We start from the raw sequence: 25,044 nt of genomic DNA on the forward strand, positions 1-25,044 counted from the left end.
CGGAGAAGGCAATGGCACCCCACTCCAGTACTCTTACCTGGAAAATCCCATGGACAGAGGAGCCTGGTAGGCTGCAGTCTATGCTAAGGGTCGGACACGACTGAGCAACTTCACTTTCACTTTTCACTTTCACGCATTGGAGAAGGAAATGGCAACCCACTCCAGTGTTCTTGCCTGGAGAATCCCAGGGATGGCGGAGCCTGGTGGGCTGCCATCTATGGGGTCGCACAGAGTCGGACGTGACTGAAGTGACTTAGCAGAATGCCTGAATTTGCTGTGATGAAACTAACGTGTTATGATTCCTAGAGAAAAGTTTGCTTTAGCAGCATCCTAGACGGGGACAATGGTTTTGGCTGTCCTGACATGATCCCAGAATGTCTACTTGTACAGTCTGTGCATTCTACTTCCTGGGACCACAGGTGATTGTCTTTTGGAGGTCACTAACATGAGGTAACATGAGATTAAGTTTTTGAGGAGGCAGTTTTAACAACTTATTTAAGTATTAAAGGTGCTTTTATTAACTGGAACTACAAATTTGAAATCATTGAAATAATCGAATCACTTATATAAGGTGACAAGTATATTTAAAAAGTGTCAGTAGTTCACCTGTTTTTTCTGTATAAACACATTAAAGCCTCAGGAGGAAGAGTCTTAAGTAATCAACAATTTTTATCTTGACTTAAAATCCAGATCATGAGATGAGTGAATGAAAGAGTGCATTTCAGAAACATTTCTTAGAAAAAGGAGGAACAGGAGCATCTAGTATGTAGAGGAGAGTTTTAGACAAATTTTATGTTTTCCTTTGTCCATAAAGTTTTCTATGTGTGTGCCTTTATGTGTATTATGTGTATTTCTACTTTCCACTTATAATAATTTTCTTTAACTTTATTTTTCTGCTACTTACTTTTGAGAAAGACTTTTAATAGTGTTTTTTCTTTCTGTTTTGGTGAGTTAATAATTCTAATTGTTTAATGAAATCAATAATTTGGATCACACATACAAATAAAAATACAACATATATATATATATGTATTAGTGAATAGCTCTGTCCACAGGGATGGTGTTTGTGTTGGTGCTGAGGGTGATGCTGATGATTTGCTCAGGGAGGGGGTGGTGAAACCAAGAAAGGTTGTTTAGGAATCAAGTCCACTCCCTCTGGAAGCATTCCAAAAGCAATTTATATATCTACAAAGTCATAGTAACTTTCACCCAGAGAAAGTGTTACTGTAGGTAATTGGGTCTCCACTCATCTTTAAAGCAAAACAAGTAGCTTGGGAAGATTTACCATCAGAAATAACCCTTTTAAAGTCCTTCATTAGAGACATAGTCTGTTGATGATGCCTGTGTTCCAGGCAGAGGACTTCTGAGGAACACAGGGAATTAATGTTTCTTAAAAATGATGACTCAGAGGCTCATCCTAAATACATTTCTACCACCTTGCTGTTATCCAGGATTTTACTGAATAAATCACTTAGCTCCAGGAGAAATTCAGACATAAGAAAAATCTATCAGCTGTAAAACTTCTTGGATCAAATCTAGGCTTTATCATTTATAGTATTAAGCAAATTAATAATTTTGCTTTACTATATCAGCCATAAAATTATCTTATTATAGCTAATTGTGAGGATTAAATTCTCATTTAATTTAAAATGATATATAGTATTAGCAAAATTTCTGATACATCAGTTCACTTCAGTTCAGTCGCTCAGTCGTGTCCGACTCTTTGTGACCCCATGAATCGCAGCATGCCAGGCCTCCCAGTCCATCACCAACTCCCGGAGTTCACTCAGACTCACGTCCACCGAGTCAGTGATGCCATCCAGCCATCTCATCCTCTGTCGTCCCTTTCTCCTCCTGCCCCCAATCCCTCCCAGCATCAGAGTCTTTTCCAATGAGTCAACTCTTAGTATCAGGTGGCCAAAGTACTGGACTTTCAGCTTTAGCATCATTCCTTCTAAAGAAATCCCAGGGCTGATCTCCTTCAGAATGGACTGGTTGGATCTCCTTGCAGTTCAAGGGACTCTCAAGAGTCTTCTCCAACATCACAGTTCAAAAGCATCAATTCTTTGGCACTCAGCCTTCTTCACAATCCAACTCTCACATCCATAAATGACCACAGGAAAATTGAGTGAAAAAAAAAAAAAAGAATTATAAACTTACTAGGGCAAGTTTATCAATTTATCAAGAAAGGTTTGCTAAATTAATCTTCCTTGAAACAGAATGATTGGGTTGATATTTTGTATAAAATAGTCTAAAAGTGGGCACAAAACTGTTTTTTCCCTCCCTGTGACATTTTTTGACCCTAATTCTGTGATACGGTTTAGTGGTATCCTTACATACACGTGTACTCTTAAAATGTAGTGGAAAATCCCAGTGAATTTAATTAAGCAAGAATCAGTCTGGGACCCATTTCAATTCTAAGTCAATGATAAATGAGGTTAAAGGAGATAAAGCATCCAGTGATTTTCGACCCTATTAGGAAAAGTGATATGTTTTTAAGAGTTGATATAAAATTTTCAGGAGATTCTTTGTTAGTCTTACTTAACACAATTCATTAAACAAAAGAAAGGAAGGAGGAAAAACAGAACAAGAATGTGGAATCTCAAAAGCTCGATTCAACTTTCAGCTACTTTGACCACACCAACATAACAGTATGAGAAGGACTAAACAATTGATTTATATATATATATATATTGGAATATGTAGGAAAATAACTTACTTGAGATCAATTTCCCTGGGAAATGACTCACTGCTATCTTCCTATGGAAACATGGGTTTTTCAGACCTTTTTATATTATCCTAACATAGTAACTTTTTCTTATGTGTGTGAGTGTTTGAGCTCTGTGAAATTACTTTAAATAGTCACAGGGCAAATAATTAGTTGAGTCCATGGAGGAGACGAACAGAGAGCTGAATTAAAGAAAATATATCCTTAAGCAGTCTTTCACCTCTTGTCAAACTGGATGAAAAGAATTCCAGGTTATCATGAGGGAGTTAAAAAGTTATTCCCTCAGATTTTGAACATGCCTGTACAAGGTGAGACTAAATAGTTATATTCAGTCCTCACAGTTGTGTGACACTTTGTGTAAGAACTTAGATCATTTTTAAATAAATCAAACTTAAATTCCAATGCTAGGTTTGTTTGTTGGTTTGTTTTTCATTTAGAAAATGTGTGACCTTGGGGAGATTAATCAAGATTCCCCTAGCCTCAGTTATTTCAAATAAAAAGTGAGAATTACTGTTATTGCTACTGTAATATTAAATGTGATATATTAAATTGTGAGTGCATGATTGGAAACCTGGGAAGTTTTCAGCAGTTGGGTGATATGATCAGGGCACAAGTTAAAAGAGAATCACTTGGGCTTCCTTCAGAGAACAAATTGTTGAGAGTCAGAGTAAAAGAGGACATAGTTGCCAGAAGCTATTGGAAGGAGTCAGGAAGGAAATTGGGTTAGTGAATGATCAATTTGTGATACATTTTGAAACTAGAGATAACAGGGTTTGTTAAAGGTAAGAATATGTGATATGAGATCAATAAAGGAGGGAAAAAACATTTTGAGATTTTTGTTTTTCCTGAGTAATGACACTGAAGGTGGTACCATTTAATGAGCCGAGGAGCTTCTTTTTTATTGAGGAGAATTTTTAAATTTCAAATATACCGAATTGATACCCAGCTAGAGATGTCCAAATTTAGAGATGTTACATGCACAAGTTTCAAAATAAAGTTAGAATAGGGGCTGGAGATGAAAAAATTAGATTGTTTCAATTATTTACTGGTTGGGGAAAAGAGGAACATCCAACCATAAGAAAGTTGTCTCAGTGAGTTTTGAGACAATCCCAGTCATTGAACTTTTATTTAAAGTTTGATCTACTCTCAATGAAAATATAAATTAGATTAAGTGTGACTCTAGCACAGCTTTGTGACTTTACAAGTGGTGGAACTTTCCCTGGAATATACTACCCATCTTTTCTTATTGTTTTACTTTTCCTTGAAATTCAGCCATTGCATTGCTTCCTCCAGGAAGCTTTCTCTTTTTCCAGATTGATTGATATAATCCTACACTATGACTCACTCTATTGTATAAATATTCTTTCAATGGCCCTTAATCCATTGTGTGATCCCTTGTTATGTGCCATACCACTAAGGATAAGGGTGTGTTAGTTGCACAGTCATGTGAAACTCTACAATCCCATGGACTGCATCCTGCCAAGATACTCTGTCCATGGGAATTCTCCAGGGAAGAATACTGGAGTGGGTTGCCATGCCCTTCTCCAGAGAATCTTCCCAACACAGGGATAGAAACTGGGTCTCCAGCATTGCAGGAAGATTCTTTAGTGTCCAAACTAAAGGGAAGCCTATGACACATTGGACATAGATACTCCATACGCCTTGTTTTAATTGAATGAATGAATAAAAAGATTCATTTATAATGCACTTAAAAGATTTCCTCCTTGCTTTTCAGATCAACTGCTTATAATATGTAAAGTCAACTCCTGTCCAGGCTAGAGGGAGCCAAGGAACAGCATAACTTATTTCATCCTCTTCAGCCTCACACATATTCCAAAAGAGCAGAAAGTTCTTTCTGTTATGTTCTTACTCTTCTACATCTTGGTGTAGAATGTGTACATGGTAGAGGGCAACTCGCTTATTATCATGACTATAATTGTCAATGAGGCCCTGAAATTGCCAATGCACTTTCTTTCTTGCTTGCTTATCAAGTATGGATGTTGCTTATTCATCTTCTATAACCCCCAGATTGATTTCAGCTTTATTCTTTGGGGAAAATACCATCTTTTGAAGATTGCATGAGAAAACTGCTTATAGAACATATCATTCTTGGTGGAATAGGTTTCTTCCTTCTGGTGTGATGGCCTGTGACCACTATGTGGCCATCTATAAGTCCTTGCATTGTTTGGTTATCATGAGGCAGAGAGTGTGTGTTATTCTGCTGTTGGTGTTCTGCGTTAGAAGTTTTTGCAGTCAGTAATTCAGCATAGTGCTATCTGTGAGCTCCCATTCTGTGGCCCTAATGTCATTGATCACTTTATATGTGACATGTACCCCTTGTTGAAACTCATCTGTGCCGACATCTATGTCATTGGCATCTTAGTTGTGGTCGATGGAGGACTAATCTGCACTACTGTGTTTCTGCTCTTACTCATCTCCTATGTAGTCATCTTGCACTCTCTAAGAAAACTTCGTCAAGAAGACAAGCAGAAAGCTCTCCAGACCTTCATTTCCCACATCACTGTAGTTGTCTGCTTCTTTGCCCCCTGTATTTTCATACATGCAACACCTTCTAAGGCCTTCCCCTTTGATAAACTATTGAGTATGTTTTATACAGTCATAACTTCCATACTTAACCCATTATTCTATAGTCTACAAAATTCTGAGATGTTTAATCCTATGAAGATATTCTGGGAAAAATAAAAGGCAGATCAATTAGTAATTTAGTACATTTATTGTCATGAGGACAGTAAATTATCACTAGGGCCAATTTCTTTGAAATATAAAAGTTGTCATAAACCTGATGTAAACTCTTCTTTGTAGGATTAATGTTAATTATAATTAAAAATAAACTATGTGTTTGTGCTTTTAATCAATTTCCTTTCTAGAATATAAACTGGATAATGTCTGGGTTGTCACTTCACTTATAAAGAAGAAATTCATTTATCATAAAGAGTCAGTAAACAATATGTACTCTTTTAGTCAATGAAACTTTTAAAGAGTTACAGAAATGTTTAGTTAATTTCTTCATTTTTTAAATTACTTTTTTCTTTCTTCATTTTTCTTTTCAATTAGGTTTGCTTCCTTTATCTTCATTCTATTTATTATACTAGTTAAAATATTTAATGTGATATGCTGTTACTGCTAAGTCACTTCAGTCGTGTCCGACTCTGTGCGACCCCATAGACGGCAGCCCACCAGGCTCCCCCGTCCCTGGGATTCTCCAGGCAAGAACACTGGAGTGGGTTGCCATTTCCTTCTCCAACGCATGAAAGTGAAAAGTGAAAGTGAAGTCGCTCTGTTGTATCTGACTCTTAGCGACCCCATGGACTGCAGCCTACCAGGCTCCTCCATCCATGGGATTTTCCAGGCAAGAGTACTGGAGTTGGGTGCCATTGCCTTATAAACTATCCTATTTATTCTGTTTCATTTGCCTTACATATGAAATTTTAGCATAATGCATATTATTGAATAAAAACAAACGTGTTGTCAAATAATATTAAAAATAGAAATTATACAAAATGGAATATTGTAAAACAAACCTTTGCATTCTAAATCAATGTCTCTCAGTCCTTCCAGATGCAGTCACTATATTCTGCTTCTGAAATTCTTTAAATAATAACCTTTGCAAGAACAAACATATTTTCATACATGTGTTTATCTTTCAATCGAATAAATTTTTGTATCTTACCACTCTGCTATTCTTAATGATATAAGACTTAAATCTTTCCATTTCTTTAAAACCCCTTACAACTTTATGAAGATACACAAAAGTTGATGCATCTGTTAATGTATTCCCCAGTCTTTGTAAACTATTCTACAATGAAATGCTTTTGACATTTTATAAGTATGAATTCCTGGAGGTGAAATTGTTGAGTTGATTTTTATATGTATTTATAATGTTGACATTCAAATTTTTTGCCAAAATGCCATCCATGAGCTTGTACCAAACTCATGACTTCCCTCTTACTGGAAAATACCTATTTGAACATGTTTCCAAACAACCAGTACTTGATAAACATTTGTGGTCTGTGACAATCTAATTAAATAAATAGTGTTTCATTTGTATACTTTAATTATAAGAACATAAACAGAACTGAATTCTGATATCTATTCACATGTTTAAGGTGGTTTGTATTCCTTTCTCATAAATTACTTATTAATGAATTTTATGTCTTTTATTTTATTGCTGATACTTAGCATACTAATTTTATGACTTAATTATATGCTAACGTAATTATCTTATTTAGCACATATGTGGAATTATTATTTTTTCAGCTTGTGGTTTATTTTGATGTTTTTATACTTAATAGAATATCTGGGATCATTTAGAAATGTTTTTACATTTAGATAAATCTATCAATATTTCCTTTGCATTTTATATCTTGTTTCTTGTTGTTGTTGCTCAGGTGCTGAGTCATGTCCAACTCTTTAAGATTCCATGGACTGCAGTAGTGCCGGATTCCTCTGTCCTCCACTATCTCCTAGAGTTTTCTCAAATTAATGTCCATTGAGTTGTTGATGCTGTCTAACCATCTCATCCTCTGCCACTACCTTCTCCTTTTAACTTTAATCTTTTTCAGCGTTAAGGTCTTTTCCAATGAGTTCTTCTTCACATTATGTGGCCAAAGTATTGTAGCTTCACCTTCAGCATCAGTACTTCCAAGGAATATTCAGGATTGGTTTCCTTTAGAAGTGAGTAATATGATCTCCTTGGAGTCCAAGGGACCTTCAAGAGTCTTCTCGAGCACCACAATTCAAAAGCATCAATTCTTCACTGACTGCAGCCATGAAATTAAAGGAGGCTTGCTCCTTTTGCAAACCTGTTTTTCAGTCGCTCAGTCTTGTCTGACTCACTCTTTCCAACCCCATGGACTGCAGCACACCAGGCTTCCCTGTCCTTCACCATCTCCTGGAGCTTGCTCAAACTCATGCCCATTGAGTCAGTGATGCCATCCAACCATCTCATCCTCTGTCATACCCTTCTCCTTCTGCCTTCAATCTTTTCCAGCAGCAGGGTCTTTTCTAATGAGTAGGTTCTTCTCATCAGGTGGCCAAAGTATTGGAGCTTTGGGTCCAGCATCAGTCCTTTCAATGAATATTCAGGACTGATTTCCTTTAGGATGAACTGGTAGGATCTCCTTCCAGTCCAAAGGACTCTCAAGGGTCTTCTCAAACATCACAGTTCAAAAACATCAATTCTTCAGCACTCAGTCTTCTTTATGGTCCAACTCTTACATCCATACATGGCTACTGGAAAAATCATAGCTTTGCAAACCCTACAACATATTAAAAAGCAGCAATAGCACTTTGCTGACAAAGGTCCATATAGTCAAAGCTATGGATTTTACAGTAGTATGGAGGTGAAAGTTGCTCCATAGCTAACTTAGAATTTTCCTATTTCAATGTACCAAGATATTCTTCCACATTTTACAACATTTAAATTTTTTAGGTGTTTTTGTTGTTTTCATTTACGGTTTACATTTTTGAACCATCTACACATTACTTTAATGCAAAGATTCCATTAGGGATTGCATTTTATTTTTAAAGATGGCAACATTTATAGATTTTTTTAACTCATAATTTTGATATTGCAACTATGTTTTCTAAAATATAACAGGCGTTTGATTCCACTTCAGCCCTCTACTACCTCCCTCAGATTACTGATCTCTTTATTCATATGCTATTTAACATACAATACAACTGTATTTAAATTAAAATATACTTTGATTCATGATGAGCCTAGTAACCCTTCATTATTAGAACTTTGTCTATTCTTGTATATTTATATTTTGAAATTAAATTTCAGTAAGATAGTCTAGCAAAAACTAAACTTATTTGGTATTTTCAAAAAGTTTTTATTTAGAAAGTGCTTGTGAATTTCATCCACAAACCAAGTACATCTTTATACTTAACAAGTCTTTATGCTCATATTATGCTTATATTGATCTAGTATATTTCTTTATTACTTAAGTCATTTTGATGTTTTTTTTTTCTGCTATTAGTAAATAGATGCTGGGAAAGATTGAAGACAGAAGGAGAAGGGGACAACAAAGGATGAGATGGCTGGATGGCATCACAAACTCAAAGGACATGAGTTTGAGCAAGCTCCAGGAGTTGGTGATGGACAGGGAATCCTGGCATGCTGCAGTCTATGGGGTCATAAAGAGTCAAACACAACTGAGAGACTGAATTGAACTGAATTTATCCTCCTGGGGATTATACAAAACACTGAGATGCAAAGAGTTCTATCTGTCCCAGACTTTCTCAGGTGGCTCAGTGGTAAAGAATCTGCCGGCCAGTGCAGGAGACAAAAGAGATACAGGTTTCATCCCTTGGTCAGGAAGATCCCCTAGAGAAGGAAGTGGCAACCCACTCCCATATTCTTGCATGGAAAATTCCGTGGACAATGGTGCCTAGGGGAATATAGTTCCCCATGTGGCACTGAGAGTTGGGCATGACTAAGCAATTAAATGTGTGTGCGCGCGCACACACACACACACACACACACACACACACAGTATCTGCTCCATTCTTGCTCATCTAAATTGTGACAACAGTGGGCAATCTGCTTATCATGGTCACCATCATAGACAGCAGGTCACTAGGTTCCCCCATGTACTTTTCTCTGGCTTCTTTATCATTTATAAAAACTTTTTGTTCTACTGACATTGTTCCCAACACAATCACCGACTTCTTTCATGAGAAAAAGACTGTTTCCTTCCAGTCTTATATGTCTCAAGTCTTTGGAGATCATTTATTTGCTGGTGTAGAAGTCACTCTTCTGCTGATAGTGGTCTATGACCGATATGTAGCTATCTGTAAACCTCTTCATTATTTGATCATCCTGATTCTTAGGGTGTGTGTTCTCATACTTCTGGTGGCCAGGACTGTTGGTTTTCTGCACTCATTGGTTCAATTTCTCTTTATTTACCAGCTCCCTTTCTGTGGCCCCAATGTCATTGATAACTTCTTGTGTGACATGTTCCCTTTATTGAAGTTGCTTGCACTGATAGCAACCTCATTGAACTATGATAGCTAATGGTGGGGAAATTTACACTGTTGTCTTCTTCATTCTCTCAGTGTCCTATGGAGTCATATTATCTTCCTTGAAGACTCATGGTTTGGAAGGGAATGACAGTCTTCTATACTTTTACATCCCATATGATGGTGGTCATTTTATTTATTTATTTGTTCTCTGTATCTTCCGGTATGCAAGGCCTAATGTCAAATTTGCCATGGATAAATCCATAGCAATGGTTTTCACTTTCATAACCCCCATGTTGAATTCCTTAATCTACACCCTGAGAAATTCAGAAATGAGAAATGTTATGAGGAGACTTTGGGGGTAATAATATGCCCTTAGTTGGAAGGGGACTGTTTCTATCATAGAAGTCATGATATTCATTCATTCTTTCACAGAATCAAGAAATACTTAAACTATTAAGGATTACATTATTATTTTTTTTTCCCTATGGGTTACTTAGCCTATTTATTCTGGGACAGCTGTATAAACTAATCTTTATGCAAGTGGAATATTTTATAGTCCTTAATACCAAGATATGTAATAATGCTGTATTAAGGTTTTAAGAGATAACAATTTAGGGATTTAAGTTCTTGTTTGTGGGATATGGTTACTTCTTCTTGGTACAGAGAAATGTGACCTAATAGAAGATTTTTCCTTTTAGTCCCAGAGAGTGAAATCCTTCTGAAAAGATTGCTTATTTATTTCTTTGACTGCACTGAGCTTAGTTGCTACATGTGGGGTCTTTGATCCTCATTTTGGCACGCAAGACTTTCAGTTGTGCCTGAAAACTCTTGGTTGCCATGTGTGGACCAGGGATTGGAGCATAGAGTCTTAGCCAATGGACCACAAGAAAGTCCCAAAAGTAACATGAAAAAAAAAAAAATACTTTCTCCTCAGTTTGTTGAAATATGTGAAATGATATCAAAAATTTCATAAGATGAATTTCATAAGCCATACAAATGTTATTTTATGAATAAATGTATTCTGGTAAATTAAAAAAAAATAAAATAAAATAAATAACACAGTGGATGTTCATAGCAGAGGATAGATCTGTGAAAAATAAGCTTTGTTAACTTTCAATTCAATTCAGTTCAGTCCCTCAGTCATGTCCAACTCTTTGCAACCCCATGAATTGCAGCACGTCAGGCCTCCCTGTCCATCACCATCTCCTGGAGTTCATGCAAACTCACGTCCATCGAGTTGGTGATGCCATCCAGCCGTCTCGTTCTCTGTCATCACTTTTTCCTCCTGCCCCCAATCCCTCCCAGAATCAGAGACTTTCCCAATGAGTCAGTTCTTCACATGAGGTGGCCAAAGTACTGGACTTTCATCTTTAGCATCATTCCTTCCAAAGAACACCCAGGGCTGATCTCCTTTAGAATGTACTGGTTGGATCTCCCTGCAGTCCAAGGGACTCTCAAGAGTCTTCTCCAACACCACAGTTCAAAAGCATCAATTCTTCGGTGCTCAGCTTTCTTCACAGTCCAACTCTTGCATCCATACATGACCACTGGAAAAACCATAGCCTTGATTAGACAGACCTTTGTTGGCAAAGTAATGTCTCTACTTTCCAACATGCTATCTAGGTTGGTCATAACCCTCCTTCCAAGGAGTAAGCATCTTTTAATTTCATGGCTGCAGTCACCATCTGCAGTGATTTTGGAGCCCAAAAAAAGAAAGTCTGACACTGTTTCCACTGTTTCCCCGTCTATTTCCCATGAAGTGATGGGACCAGATGCCATGATCTTTGTTTTCTGAATGTTGAGCTTTAAGCCAACTTTTTCACTCTCCTCTTTCACTTTCATCAAGAGGCTTTTTAGTTCCTCTTCACTTTCTGCCATAAGGGTGGTGTCATCTGCATATCTGAGGTTATTGATATTTTTCCTGGCAATCTTGATTCCAGTTTGTGCTTCTTCCAGCCCAGCATCTCTCATGATGTACTCTGCATATAAGTTAAATAAGCAGAGTGACAATATACAACCTTGACATACTCCTTTTCGTATTTGGAACCAGTTTGTTGTTCCATGTCCAATTGTTAACTTTACATTTTGTAAATGTTTCTTTACAATACCATTACACTACTGTAATGGTAATATGTGGTTAATTTACATATTCTGATCACATTTTTGCCTGAAAAATTAAATTTTAAACCCCTTCTGTGTATCCAGTTCATTTTGTCTTCTCCAATAGTTGAAAAGTACTGTTAGTCACTCATATCACACATAGAGGCTTCCCTGGTGGCTTAGCAGTAAGGAATTTGCCTGCAGTGAAAGAGACATGGATTCAGTCCCTGGGTCAGGAAGATCTCCTGCAGGTGAACACAGCCATCCACTTAAGTATTCTTGCCTGGAGAATCTCATGGTCAAGAGGAGCCTGGCAGGTTACAGTCTATGGGGTTGCAAAGAGTTGGACATGACTAAAGCAACTAAGCATGCATGCATGCATCACATATAGACCCAGAGTCTGCCTTCACTAGATTAAACTGCATGGATAGATACAGAACTTATTTAATGCAGTAACTGTTTAACATTTTGAATACACATTAATTTATTTTACATTATGAATGCCTTGTTGATTCTCTGTAAGCTATATGTTCTTGACATAAGTGATAAATCAGTTTTTTCTCTGTTTACAATTACTCTATGGAAGTTTTGGGAATCAAATACTTTTTTACAAACATAATTTTTTAAGGCTCTGGCACCATATGTTTCTTGTGAGAATTCAAATTCACCACATAGAAGCTAAGGCTTAAAGTACAACATCTTCCTTGTCTCAATTTTTAATTGGATTCAGTTAGTGTACTCAGCAATAATACTACACCAATGTATCTGACACATATTGAAGTAATGCCAGTCATAAAGTTTAATTTCTTTTTCAGTGAAGGATATAAAACATACTCTAAATGTTTTAATTGGAAAGAAAAGTAATATAATGAATTATATCCTTTAAAAATTATTAGATTTTTTTAAATTTAATTTAATTTTATTTTTTAACTTTACAATATTGTATTGGTTTTGCTATATATCAAAATGAATCAGCCACAGGTATACATGTGTTCCCCATCCCGAACCCTCCTCCCTCCTCCCTCCCAATACCATCCCTCTGGGTCGTCCCAGTACCCAGCCCCAAGCATCCAGTATCGTGCATCAAACCTGGACTGGTGACTCGTTTCATATATGATATTATTCATGTTTCAATGCCATTCTCCCAAATCATCCCACCGTCTCCCTCTCACACAGAGACCAAAAGACTGTTCTATATATCAGTGTTTCTTTTGCTCTCTCGCATACAGGGTTATTGTTACCATCTTTCTAAATTTCATATATATGTGTTAGTATACTGTATTGGTGTTTTTCTTTCTGGCTTACTTTACTCTGTATAATAGACTCCAGTTTCATCCACCTCATTACAACTGACTCAAATGCATCCTTTTTAATGGCTGAGTAATACTCCACTGTGTATATGTACCACAGCTTCTTATCCATTCATCTGCTGATGGGCATCTAGGTTGCTTCCATGTCCTGGCTGTTGTGAACAGTGCTGTGATGAACATTGGGATACAAATATCTCTTTCAATTCTGGTTTCCTCAGTGTGTATGCCCAGCAGTGGGATTGCTGGATCATAAGGCAGTTCTATTACCAGTTTTTTAAGGAATCTCCACACTGTTCTCCATAGTGGCTGTACTAGTTTGCAATCCCACTAACAGTGTGAGGGTTCCCTTTTCTCCACACCCTCTCCAGCATTTATTATTTGTAGACTTTTGGATCACAGCCATTCTGACTGGTGTGAAATGGTACCTCATAGTGGTTTTGATTTGCATTTCTCTGATAATGAGTGATGTTGAGCATTTTTTCATGTGTTTGTTAGCCATCTGTATGTCTTCTTTGGAGAAATGTCTATTTAGTTATTTGGCCCATTTTTTGATTGGGTCATTTATTTTTCTGGAGTTGAGCTGCAGGAGTTGCTTGTATATTTTTGAGATTAGTTGTTTGTCAGTTGCTTCATTTGCTATTATTTTCTCCCATTCTGAAAGCTGTCTTTTCACCCTGCTTATAGTTTCCTTTGTTGTGCAGAAGCTTTTAAGTTTAATTTGGTCCCATTTGTTTATTTGTGCTTTTATTTCCAATATTCTGGGAGCTGGGTCACAAGGATCCTGCTGTGATGTATGTTGGAGAGTGTTTTGCCTATGTTCTCCTTTAGGAGTTTTATAGTTTCTGGTCTTACGTTTAGATCATACACATCACAAGCACGGAAAATGAAACTGTAATCAGAAATCTTCCAGCAAACAAAAGCCCAGGTCTGGACGACTTTAAAGCTGAATTCTACCAAAAATTTGGAGAAGAGCTAACACCTATCCTACTCAAACTCTTCCAGAAAATTGCAGAGGAAGGTAAACTTGCTAACTCATTCTATGAGGTCACCATCACCCTAATACCAAAACCTGACAAAGATGCCACCAAAAAAGAAAACTACAGGCCAATATCACTGACGAACATAGATGCAAAAATCCTTAACAAAATTCTAGCAATCAGAATCCAACAACACATTAAAAAGATCATAAACCATGGCCAAGTGGGATTTATTCCAGGGTTGCAAGGATTCTTCAATATCTACCGATAAATCGATGTAATACACCACATTAACAAATTGAAAAATAAAAACCATATGATTATCTCAATAGATGCAGAGAAAGCCTTTGACAAAATTCAACATCCATTTATGATAAAAACTCTCCAGAAAGAAGGAATAGAAGGAACATACCTCAACATAATAAAAGCTATATATGACAAACCCACAGCAAACATTATCCTCAATGGTGAAAAATTGAAAGCATTTCCTCTGAAGTCAGGAATAAGACAAGGGTGCCCAATTTCACCATTACTATTCAACATAGTTTTGGAAGTTTCGGCCACAGCAATCAGAGCAGAAAAGGAAATAAAAGGAATCCAAATTGGAAAAGAAGAAGTAAAACTCTCACTATTTGCAGATGACATGATCCTCTACATAGAAAACCCTAAAGATTCCACCAGAAAATTACTAGAACTAATCAATGAATATAGTAAAGTTGCAGGATATAAAATCAACACACAGAAATCCTTTGCATTCCTATATACTAATAATGAGAAAATAGAAAGAGAAATTAAGGAAACAATTCCATTCACCATTGCAACGAAAAGAATAAAATACTTAGGAATATATCTACCTAAAGGAACTAAAGACCTATATATATAAAACTATAAAACACTGGTGAAAGAAATCAAAGAGGACACTAATAGATGGAGAAATATACCATGTTCATGGATTGGAAGAATCAATATAGTGAAAATGAGTATAGTACCCAAAGCAATTTATAGATTCAATGCAATCCCTATCAAGCTACCAATGGTATTCTTCACAGAGCTAGAACAAAAAATTTCACAGTTTGTATGGAAATGCAAAATACCTCGAATAGCCAAAGCAATCTTGAGAAAGAAAAATGGAACTGGAGGAATCAACCTGCCTGACTTCAGGCTCTACTACAAAGCCACAGTCATCAAGAGAGTATGGTACTGGCACAAAGATAGAAATATAGACCAATGGAACAAAATAGAAAGCCCAGAGATAAATCCACACACATATGGATGCCTTATCTTTGACAAAGAAGGCAGGAATATACAATGGATTAAAGACAATCTCTTTAACAAGTGGTTCTGGGGAAACTGATCAACCACTTGTAAAAGAATGAAACTAGAACACTTTCTGACACCAAACACCAAAATAAACTCAAAATGGTTTAAAGATCTAAACGTAAGACCAGAAACTATAAAAATTATTAGATTTGAAGGAGCTGATACCTGGATACTGGGCTTGCCAATTGGCTCAGTGGTAAAGAACATACCTGGCAATGGAGAAAACATAAGAGATGCAGGTTCAGTCCCTGGGTTGGGAAGCTTCCTTAAAGAAGGGCATGCAAAGCATTCGAATATTCATGATTGGAGAATCCCATTAACAGAGGAGCCTGGAAGGCTACCATCCATAGTGTTGTAAAGAGTTGGACACAATTGAAGTGACTTTGCATGCACACACACACCTGGATACTAGAATGAGCATGATAAGAATGAAGGATTCACCATATATGCTATTATCCTAGACTCAGGGTAATATCTTTCCATGGGACATGTCAAAATCATTCCCTGATGTGAGTGTAATGATGATATATTTTTAAATATTTGAAAATTTTACTTTACAATTCATTTCTATAAACCATGTATGTATATACTTTTTCAAGTATGGTGGGAGATAGAAGAACACTTCCCCTTCTTACTAAAAGGAGACATATATTTTCTCAGCTCACTTATTGTGTAATAATTAGTTTCCAAATACTATGGAATACCATTGTTTTCATATATAAAATACATCTATATATTATTCTATTTCTTAGCTTTCTATTTTTTCCAGATAATGTATCTATCCATGAGCCAATACTATAGTTATTACAGTGTTTCAGATACCATTACTATATAAAAAATCATCCCAAAATTTAGTGGTTTAAAACACTAATATTCACTTTATCACTGAAGATGATCATAGTGAGTCAAGTTTGATCAGATAAGTTGGGTGCTTCAGGTTCACCATCACTCATGAGGTTTCAGATAGAAATTAACTGAAGCTGACACACTTTAAACGTGTTTTCATTCATATTCCTGGCATATAGACTGGAAAGCCCTGGATAATGAAGATTGGAATAGCCGGTACTTCTTGATATCTTAAGAATAAGGCCCTATGCCAGTACAGCTGGTATTTTAATGAGAAATGAACAAACACCAAAGCTTGGTAAATAAGAAAACGTATGTTTGCTTAGAGAAAAGGATCTGTGAGGACAGAGTGAGAAGGTGGTCATCTGCAAGCCAGGAAGAGAAGCCTCGCCAGAAATGAATCTTGCACTCACATTGATCTGAGATCTCTAGCATCTGAAACAGTGAAAAAAGTAATGTCTGTTGTTTAAGCTACACACTCTATAGTATTGTGTTATGACAAATCAGGCTAACTAATATTCAATACTGGGGGAAAAAATCATGATACCTCATCCAATCACCAGATGTGGATAACTTTCAAATCCAGAGATTTTTGAATCAAGGGGACATCCGGTATTTTTGAATAAGAACTCTGTTCTATAATCACAAAAAAGGTGGTATAGATCATCAACCTAATCTTACTCTGAGGAACCTGAGACCACTGACCACGTTAACTGTGCTCTGGGGGAATAGAAAAATTCAAATCTTTCTGAAATTTTCTTAAAGTAGGTTCTAAGCTAAAGCTCACTCTTGGGTGAAAGAAAGCCACTGTACTCCCTTGATCAGAAAGCTGACTGATGATTGTTGCATGCTAAGTGGCTACAGTCATGTCTGACTCTTTGCAACCCTATGGACCATAGCTGTATGGTCATGAAAAACATCTACTTCTGCTTTATTGACTATACCAAAGCCTTTGACTATGTGGATGACACAACTTGTAGAAAATTCTTAAAGAGATGGGAATACCAGACCACCTGATGTGCACCCTAAGAAATCTATATACAGGTCAAGAAGCAACAGTTAGAACTGGATAGGAAACAACAGACCAATTCCAAATTAGGAAAAGAGTACCTCAAGACTATATACGATCACCCTGCTTATTTAACTTATATGCAGAATGCATCATGAGAAATGCCAGGCTGAATGAAGTATAAGCTTGAATCAAGATTACTGGGACAAATATCAGTAACCTCAGATATACAGATGACACTACCTTTATGGCAGAAAGTGAAGAGGATCTGAATAGTCTCTTAATGAAAGTGAATGAGGAGAGTGAAAAAGTTGGCTTAAAACTCAACATTCAAAAAAGTGAAATCATGGCATCTAGTCCAATCACTTCATAACAGATGGGGAAACAATGGAAACAGTGACAGACTATTTTCTCGTGCTCCAAAATCACTGCAGATGGTGACTGCAGCCATGAAATTAAGACACTTTCTCCTTAGAAGAAAAACTATGACAAACCTAGACAGCATATTAAAAAGCAGAGACATTACTTCGCTGACAATGGTCCATCTAGTCAAAGCTATGTTTTTTTCCAGTAGTCATGTATGAATGTGAGAGCTGGACCATAATGAAAGCTGAGCATCAAAGCACTGATGCTTTTGAACTGTGGTGTTGGTGAATACCCTTTAGAGCCTCTTAGATTGAAAGGAGATCAAACCAGTCAATTATAAAGAAAATTAGCCCTGAATTTTCATTGGAAGGATTGGTGCTGAACCTGAAGCTCCAATACTTTGGTTACCTGATTGTGAACTGACTCATTGGAAAAGACCCTGATGCTGGGGAAAGATTGAAGGCAAGAGGAGAAGGGGAAGGCAGAGGATGAGATGGTGGGATGGCATCACCTACTTGATGGACATGAGTTTGAGCAAGCTCTGGGAGTTGGTGATAGACAGGAAAGACTGGTATGCTGTAGTCCATGGGGTCACAAAGAGTTTGACACGACCCAGTAACTGAACTAAATGTACTGGATCATAGCCCATAGGCTCCTCTGTCCATGGGATTTTCCAGGCAAGAATACTAGAGTGAGTTGCCATGCCCTCCTCCAGGGGATCTTCCCAACCCAGGGATCAATTGCGAGTCTGTTACATCTCCTGCATTGGCAGGTGAGTTCTTTGCCAATGGTGAAGAATCCGCCTGCAATGCAGGAGCTGCAGGAGATGTAGGAGATGTAGGTTCCATCCAAGGGTCCAAAGATCTCCTGGTGGAGGGCATGGCAACCCACACCATTATTCTTGCTTGGGAAATCCTATGGACAGAGGATCCTGGCGGGCTACAGAGGAACCCAAGTTTTCTGAGCATGTTTCTTTCTTTCTTTTGTTTTTCTAAAACACATTTTTATAATAAAATAAATACAAAGTAGAATTCAAATGAAACTTTTAAAATCTTGAAGCAAGCATAATTAGTGGCTGACTATTTGAGGCATTAGCTTTTAACTCATTTGTTTAAAATAGATTTAAGCAAAACAATACATACAGCAAGACTGGACTATGCCAAAATTATAATATTAATTTATAAACATTAATGGGTGCTGAATGGGGTATTTACCATTTTCCTCAATGTTTTGGCTCGGAAAGTCCCAAAAGAACAAGAATATTAGAGAAGCTCAGTCAGTTCAGTCCTCAGTCTTGTCCAACTCTTTGCAAATCCATGGACCGCGGCACGCCAGGCTTCGATGTCCATCAACAATGCCTGGAGCTTGTTCAAACTCATGTCCATGAAGTCAGTGATGTCATCCAACCATCTCATCCTCTGTCGTCCCTTTCTCTTTCTGCCTTCAATCTTTCCTAACATCAGTGTATTTTCCAAGGAGTCAGTTCTTCACATCAGGTGGCCAAAGTATGTGGATAGTTGTTGACCTGAAACCAATTGAATGCCAGATTTTTTCGGGGGGGTGGGGGTGGGGTGCAAATGAGTGTATATGGAATCAGGAAGAATTGTAATTTGGAACCTGCAGCCACAATGAACCATGTGCAACTTCTCTCAAGGCAAATGAAGGAGAATATTTTTAAAGAGGGGAGGAGGGAGTTGGGTGGAGGGCCTCTAATAAATAAAGAGCCCATGGCTTTTAATTTCCTGAGCCTTTGCCAGAAAAGAAGAGGCATCTTTCTTCTTCCTGTCAGGCTTTGTTATGTTTCAGGGCATATGTGTTACTTCTTATGACCTCCTAACTCTATTAAATTGACTTTCTATTTACTGTTTTGTGCATTTTACTGAAGGCGTTATGTCCATATTGGGTCACCAATGCTTGAATAAAGTTGGGATACTATAAAGGACTGAGTAGAAGTGTTTGATACTAATCTTTTCCAAAATAGCGAACAAAATGCAGCACCATATTTATGTGATATCAAACCGACAGAAAGCCAACTGATTGAGAAAATGGTAGATTAATACTCAAAATAACCATCTTATTGGGGTCTGGATGCCAGGTTTTTTGATAGAACAGAGGGGGCGGGGGGGGGAGGCATACGATGGTGAGGAAATAAAGAAAAAAGGCCATTAATCTTGAAAATATCTCCTAGAATTGTAAGCCTTAGACAGGGCAATGTGCAAATATCTTCCTTCCTGCCATCTATAGATGGACAGGGTTCTGAACAAATGCTCTTTAACAGTAAGACATAGAGCAGAATTCTCTGAGGTAGGCTGTTATGTATGATTATAGCAACAAAAGCACCAAAAAGCAAGTCAAAGAATCAGTTTCAATGGGGAGTCAGAACTGAATTTTCCCTGAAACAACTGTGGGAGCTGAAAAACATTCTGTATCATTAATCTTTACTCTGTTACTGTTTATTATTATTATTATTATTATTATTATTATATGGGGAAATCCTATAGGACAGATTTTTCACTGTGATCATCCATCATCCTCACTTTCCTAGGCGGGTCCTTTAGAGAACAACGAGGCTCAATGAAGTAATTTGTGGTTTTTCAGTTGTTAAGTCTTGTTATACTCTTTGCAAACCCATGGACTATAGCACACCAGTTTTCCCTGTGCTTCAGTATTTTCTGGAGTTTGCTTAAGCATACGTCCATTGAGTCAGTGATGCCATACGACCATCTCATCCTCTGTCACCCCATTCTCCTGCCCTCAATCTTTCCCAGCATTGGGGTCTTTTCCAGTTAGTCAGCTCTTCCCAGCAGGTGGCCAAAGTATTGGAGTTTCAGTTTCAGCATCAGTCCTTCCAATGAATATTCAGGACTGATTTCTTTTAGGCCCTTGCAGTCCAAGGGACTTTCAAGAGTCTTCTCCAACACTACAATTTGAAAGAACCAGTTCTTCAGTTTTCAGCCTTCTTTATGGTCCAAATCTCATATCTGTAAGAACACTGGGAGGGTCATACCATTGACTATAAGGACATTTGTTAGCAAAGAGATGTCTCTGCTTCTTAATATGCTGTGTAGGTTTGTTATAGCTTTGAAGTATCTATGTAATTAAAGCAATTACATAGATCAATTCGACAAACAGTGTCTATTATTTGAAAGACTGTGTAAGAAGTGAGAACATCAGCTATTACATACAGGGAAAAATAAGCAGGTTGCATTTTGAGAAAACTCAATTGTTTATTCTGCCAGCATCAGGATGTGCAATTTTAGAAATGTTTCTTTCCTTACCTGAATCTGTTTCTTGATATGCAAAATAAAAAGAATGAGTCTCTCATGGAACATTCAATTCTCAATGCCTAAGACTTTATTAATTTATTTATTTTTTCTTATTTCCTTGTAGATCAAATTCTAGTTTCCATGTACTTGAATTCATAGAAAACTTATTTATAACATAATATGAAATCCAGGATAGTTATTCTGCTTATAGTGAAAGATGTCCAATACTTTCTGGAGATTTCTGTGTTGTTTTGTTTTTTTTTTTCCTCAGTCACATTTTTTATTGCTTTTATTCATTTTTAATATAAATTTATTTTAATTGGAGGCTAATTACAATTTTGTATTGATTTTGCCATACATCAACATGAATCCTCCACAGGTATACACGTGTTCCCTATCCTGAACCCCCCTCCCACCTCCCTCCCCGTACCATCCCTCTGGGTCATCCCAGTGCACCAGCCCCAAGCATCCTGTATAATGCATTGAACCTGGACTGGCGATTCATTTCGTATATGATATTATACATGTTTCAATGCCATTCTCCCAAATCATCCCAGCCTCTCCCTCTCCCACAGAGTCCAAAAGACTGTTCTATACATCAGTGTCTCTTTTGCTCTCTCTCATACAGGGTTGTCGTTTCCATCTTTCTAAATTCCATATATATGCATTAGTTTACTGTATTGGTGTTTTTCTTTCTGGCTTACTTCATTCTGTATAAGAGGGTCATTTCATCCACCTCATTAGAACTGATTCAAATGTATTCTTTTTAATGGCTGAGTAATACTCCATTGTGTATATGTACCACTGTTTTCCTATCCATTCATCTGCTGATTTACATCTAAGTTGCTTCCATGTCCTGGCTATTGTGAACATAGCCTATGTGTGTTATTGTGTCCTGCTGTGATGAACACTGGGGTACACGTGTCTTTTTCAATTCTGGTGTCATCGGTGTGTATGCCCAGCAGTGGGCATTGCTGGGTCATAAGGCAGTTTTATTTCCAGTTTTTTAAGGAATTTCCACACTGTTCTCCATAGTGGCTGCACTAATTTGCATTCCCACTAACAGTGTAAGAGGGTTCCCTTTTATCCACGCTCTATCCAGCATTTATTGCTTGTAGACTTTTGGATAGCAGCCATTCTGCCTGGTGTGAAATGGTACCTCATTGTGGTTTTGATTTGCATTTCTCTGGTTTTGATGAACTCTTAAATCAATCAGCTAAGAACTTGGAAGTGAAACAACAGAAACAGAGTTCTAGTTCTGCAACTTACTTTTTTGTATAATTATCTTTTTGCGTAATTTATATCAAATCTTTTTTGTATAATTCTTCTGTGTATTATTTCTACTTCTTAATATCTTCTGCTTCTATCCATATCATTTCTGTCCTTTATTGTGCTCATCTTGCATGAAATGTTTCCTTGGTGTCTCTAATTTTCTTGAAGAGATCCCTAGTTTTCCCATTCTATTGTTTTCCTCTATTTCTTTGCATTAAACACTTTGGGAGGCTTTCTTATCTCTCCTTGCTATGCTTTGGAATTCCGCATTCAGATGGGTATATCTTTGCCTTTTTGCCTTTTACTTCTCTGTTTTTCTTAGCTATTTATAAGGCCTCCTCAGACAACCATTTTGCCTTTTTGCATTTCTTTTTCTCGAGGATAGTTTTGAGCACAGCCTCCTGTACAATGTTATGAACCTCTGTCCATAGTTCTTCAGGCACTCTGTCTATCAGATCTAATCCCTTGAATCTATTTGCCACTTCCACTGTATAATCATAAGGTTTTGATTTAGGTCATACCTGAATGGACTAGTGGTTTTCCCTACTTTCTTCAATTTGAGTCTGATTTTTGCAGTAAGGAGTTCATGACATGAACCACAGTCAGCTTCTGGTCTTTTTTTGCTGACTGTATAGAGCTTCTCCACCTTTGACTGCAAATAATATAATCAAACTGATTTCAGTATTGACCATTCATATGTAGTATGGACTCTTGTGTTATTGGCTGAGGGTGTTTGCTATGACCAGTGCATTCTCTTGGAAAATCTCAGTTAGCCTTTGCTCTGCTTCACTTTGTGCTCCAAGGCTAACCCTACCTGTTACTCCATGTATCTTTGCATTCCAGTCCCCTATGATGAAAAGGACATCTTTTATGGGGGTTAGTTCTAGAGGATCTTGTAGGTCTTCATAGAGCCATTCAACTTCAGCTTTTTTGGCATTAGTGGTTGGTTCATAGACTCGGATTACTGTGGTATTTAATGATCTGCCTTAGAAGTGAACAGAGATCATTCTGTTATTTTTGAGATTGTAACCAACTGCTACATATCAGACTCTTTTGTTGACTCTGAAGACTACTCCATTTCTTCTTAAGGATTCTTGCCCACAATATTAGCTATAATAGTCACCTGAATTAAATTCAACTACTCTGGTCCATTTTAGATCACTGATTCCTAAAATGTCAGTGTTCACTCTTGCCATCTCGTGTTTGACCACTCCCAGTTTACCTTGATTCATGGACCTAACATTCCAGGTTCCTATGTAATATTGTTCTTTACAGCATTAGAATTTACTTTCACCACAAGACACATCCACAACTGGTCATTGTTTCCACTTTGAATCAGCCTCTTTATTGTTTCTTAAGGTATTTCTCTGGAGCTATTTAGTCTTTCTGGAGCTATTTCTCTTCTCCAGTAGCATATTGGGCATCTACGGACTGGGGAGTTCAACTTCCAGTGTCACATCTTTTTGCCTTTTCATACTGTTCATGGGGTTCTCAATGCAAGAATGTTGAAGTGGTTTGCCATTCCCTTCTCCAGTGGACTATGTTTTTTTCAGAACCATTCAGAGCCAGACCTGCCTTTGAGTGTTTCAATGTCTTTTGCAGAGGCACATGTGTGCAGTGGCCTGCCTTGGGGACAGGTATACTTGCCACAGCAATCCTGGAAGACATAGCACATGGCATGACAAACATAGACTGTGTATTAAAAAGCAGCGACATCATTTTGCTGACAAAGGTCTGTCTCCAGTCAGTTCAGTGCTCAGTCATGTCTGACTCTCTGTGATCCCATGGACTCCAGCATGCTAGGCTTCCCTGTCCAACACCAATTCCTGGAGCTTATTCAAACTCATGTCCATTGAGTACATAATGTCATCCAACCATCTCATCCCCTGTCATCACCTTCTCCTCCTGCCTTCAATCTTTCTCAGCATCAGGGCCTTTTCAGATGAGTCAGTTCTTGGTATCAGGTGGCCAAAATATTGGAACTTTGATTTCCTTTAGGATTGACTGGTTTGATCTCTTTGCAGTCCAAGGGACTCTCAAGAGTCTTATCCACCATCACAGTTCAAAATCATCAATTCTTCGATGCTCAGCATTCTTTAATTATCCAGCTCACAGATCCAAATATGACTCCTTAAAGACCATAGCTTTGACTAGACAGACCTTTGTCAGCAAAGTAATGCCTCTGCTTTTTAATATGCTGTCTATATTGGTCATAGCTTTGCTTCCAAGGAGCAAACACCTTTTAAATTCATGGCTGCAGTCACCATCTGCAGTGATTTTGGAGCCCAATAAAATAAAGCCCGTCCCTGTTTCCATTGTTTCCCCATCTATTTGTCATGGAGTTATGGGACTGGATGCCATGATCTTAGTTTTATGAATGTTGAATTTTAAACCAACTGTTTCACTCTCCTATTTCACTTTCATTAAGAGGCTCTTAAGTTCTTATTTGCTTTCAGCTATCAGGGTGTTGTCATCTGCATATCTGAGGTTATTGATATTTCTCCTGCCAATCTTGATTAAGGCATTTCTCATGATGTACTCTGCATATAATTTAAATAAGCATGGTGACAATAGTTCCAGCTAGTCAAAGCTATAGTTTTTCCAGTAGTCATGTTCTGATGTGAGAGTTGGCTGAGAATTAAAGAGATGATGCTTTTGAACTGTGGTGCTGGAGAAGACTCTAGAGAGTCCCTTGGATGGCAAGAAGAGCAAATCAGTCAATTTTAAAGGAAATCAATCCTGAATATTAATTGAAAGGGCTGATGATGAAGCCAAAGATCCAATATTTTGGCCACCTCATGTGAAGAGCTGACTCTTCGGAAAAGCCCCTGATGCTAGAAAAGATTGAGGACATGAGGAG

General features: G+C 37.5%; 1 pseudogene; it reads left to right on the plus strand.

The window, feature by feature from the left end:
* The first annotated feature begins 5,056 nt into the window (after positions 1-5,056).
* On the plus strand, positions 5,057-10,080 carry LOC147352818 (olfactory receptor 4A15-like; annotated as a pseudogene).
* Positions 10,081-25,044: the final 14,964 nt, after the last annotated feature.

This window comes from Bos grunniens, chromosome 19, assembly GCF_055505025.1.
Source record: "Bos grunniens cultivar Pamir isolate PY7600 chromosome 19, Bosgru_T2T1.0, whole genome shotgun sequence".
NCBI classification, from domain to species: Eukaryota; Metazoa; Chordata; class Mammalia; order Artiodactyla; family Bovidae; genus Bos; species Bos grunniens.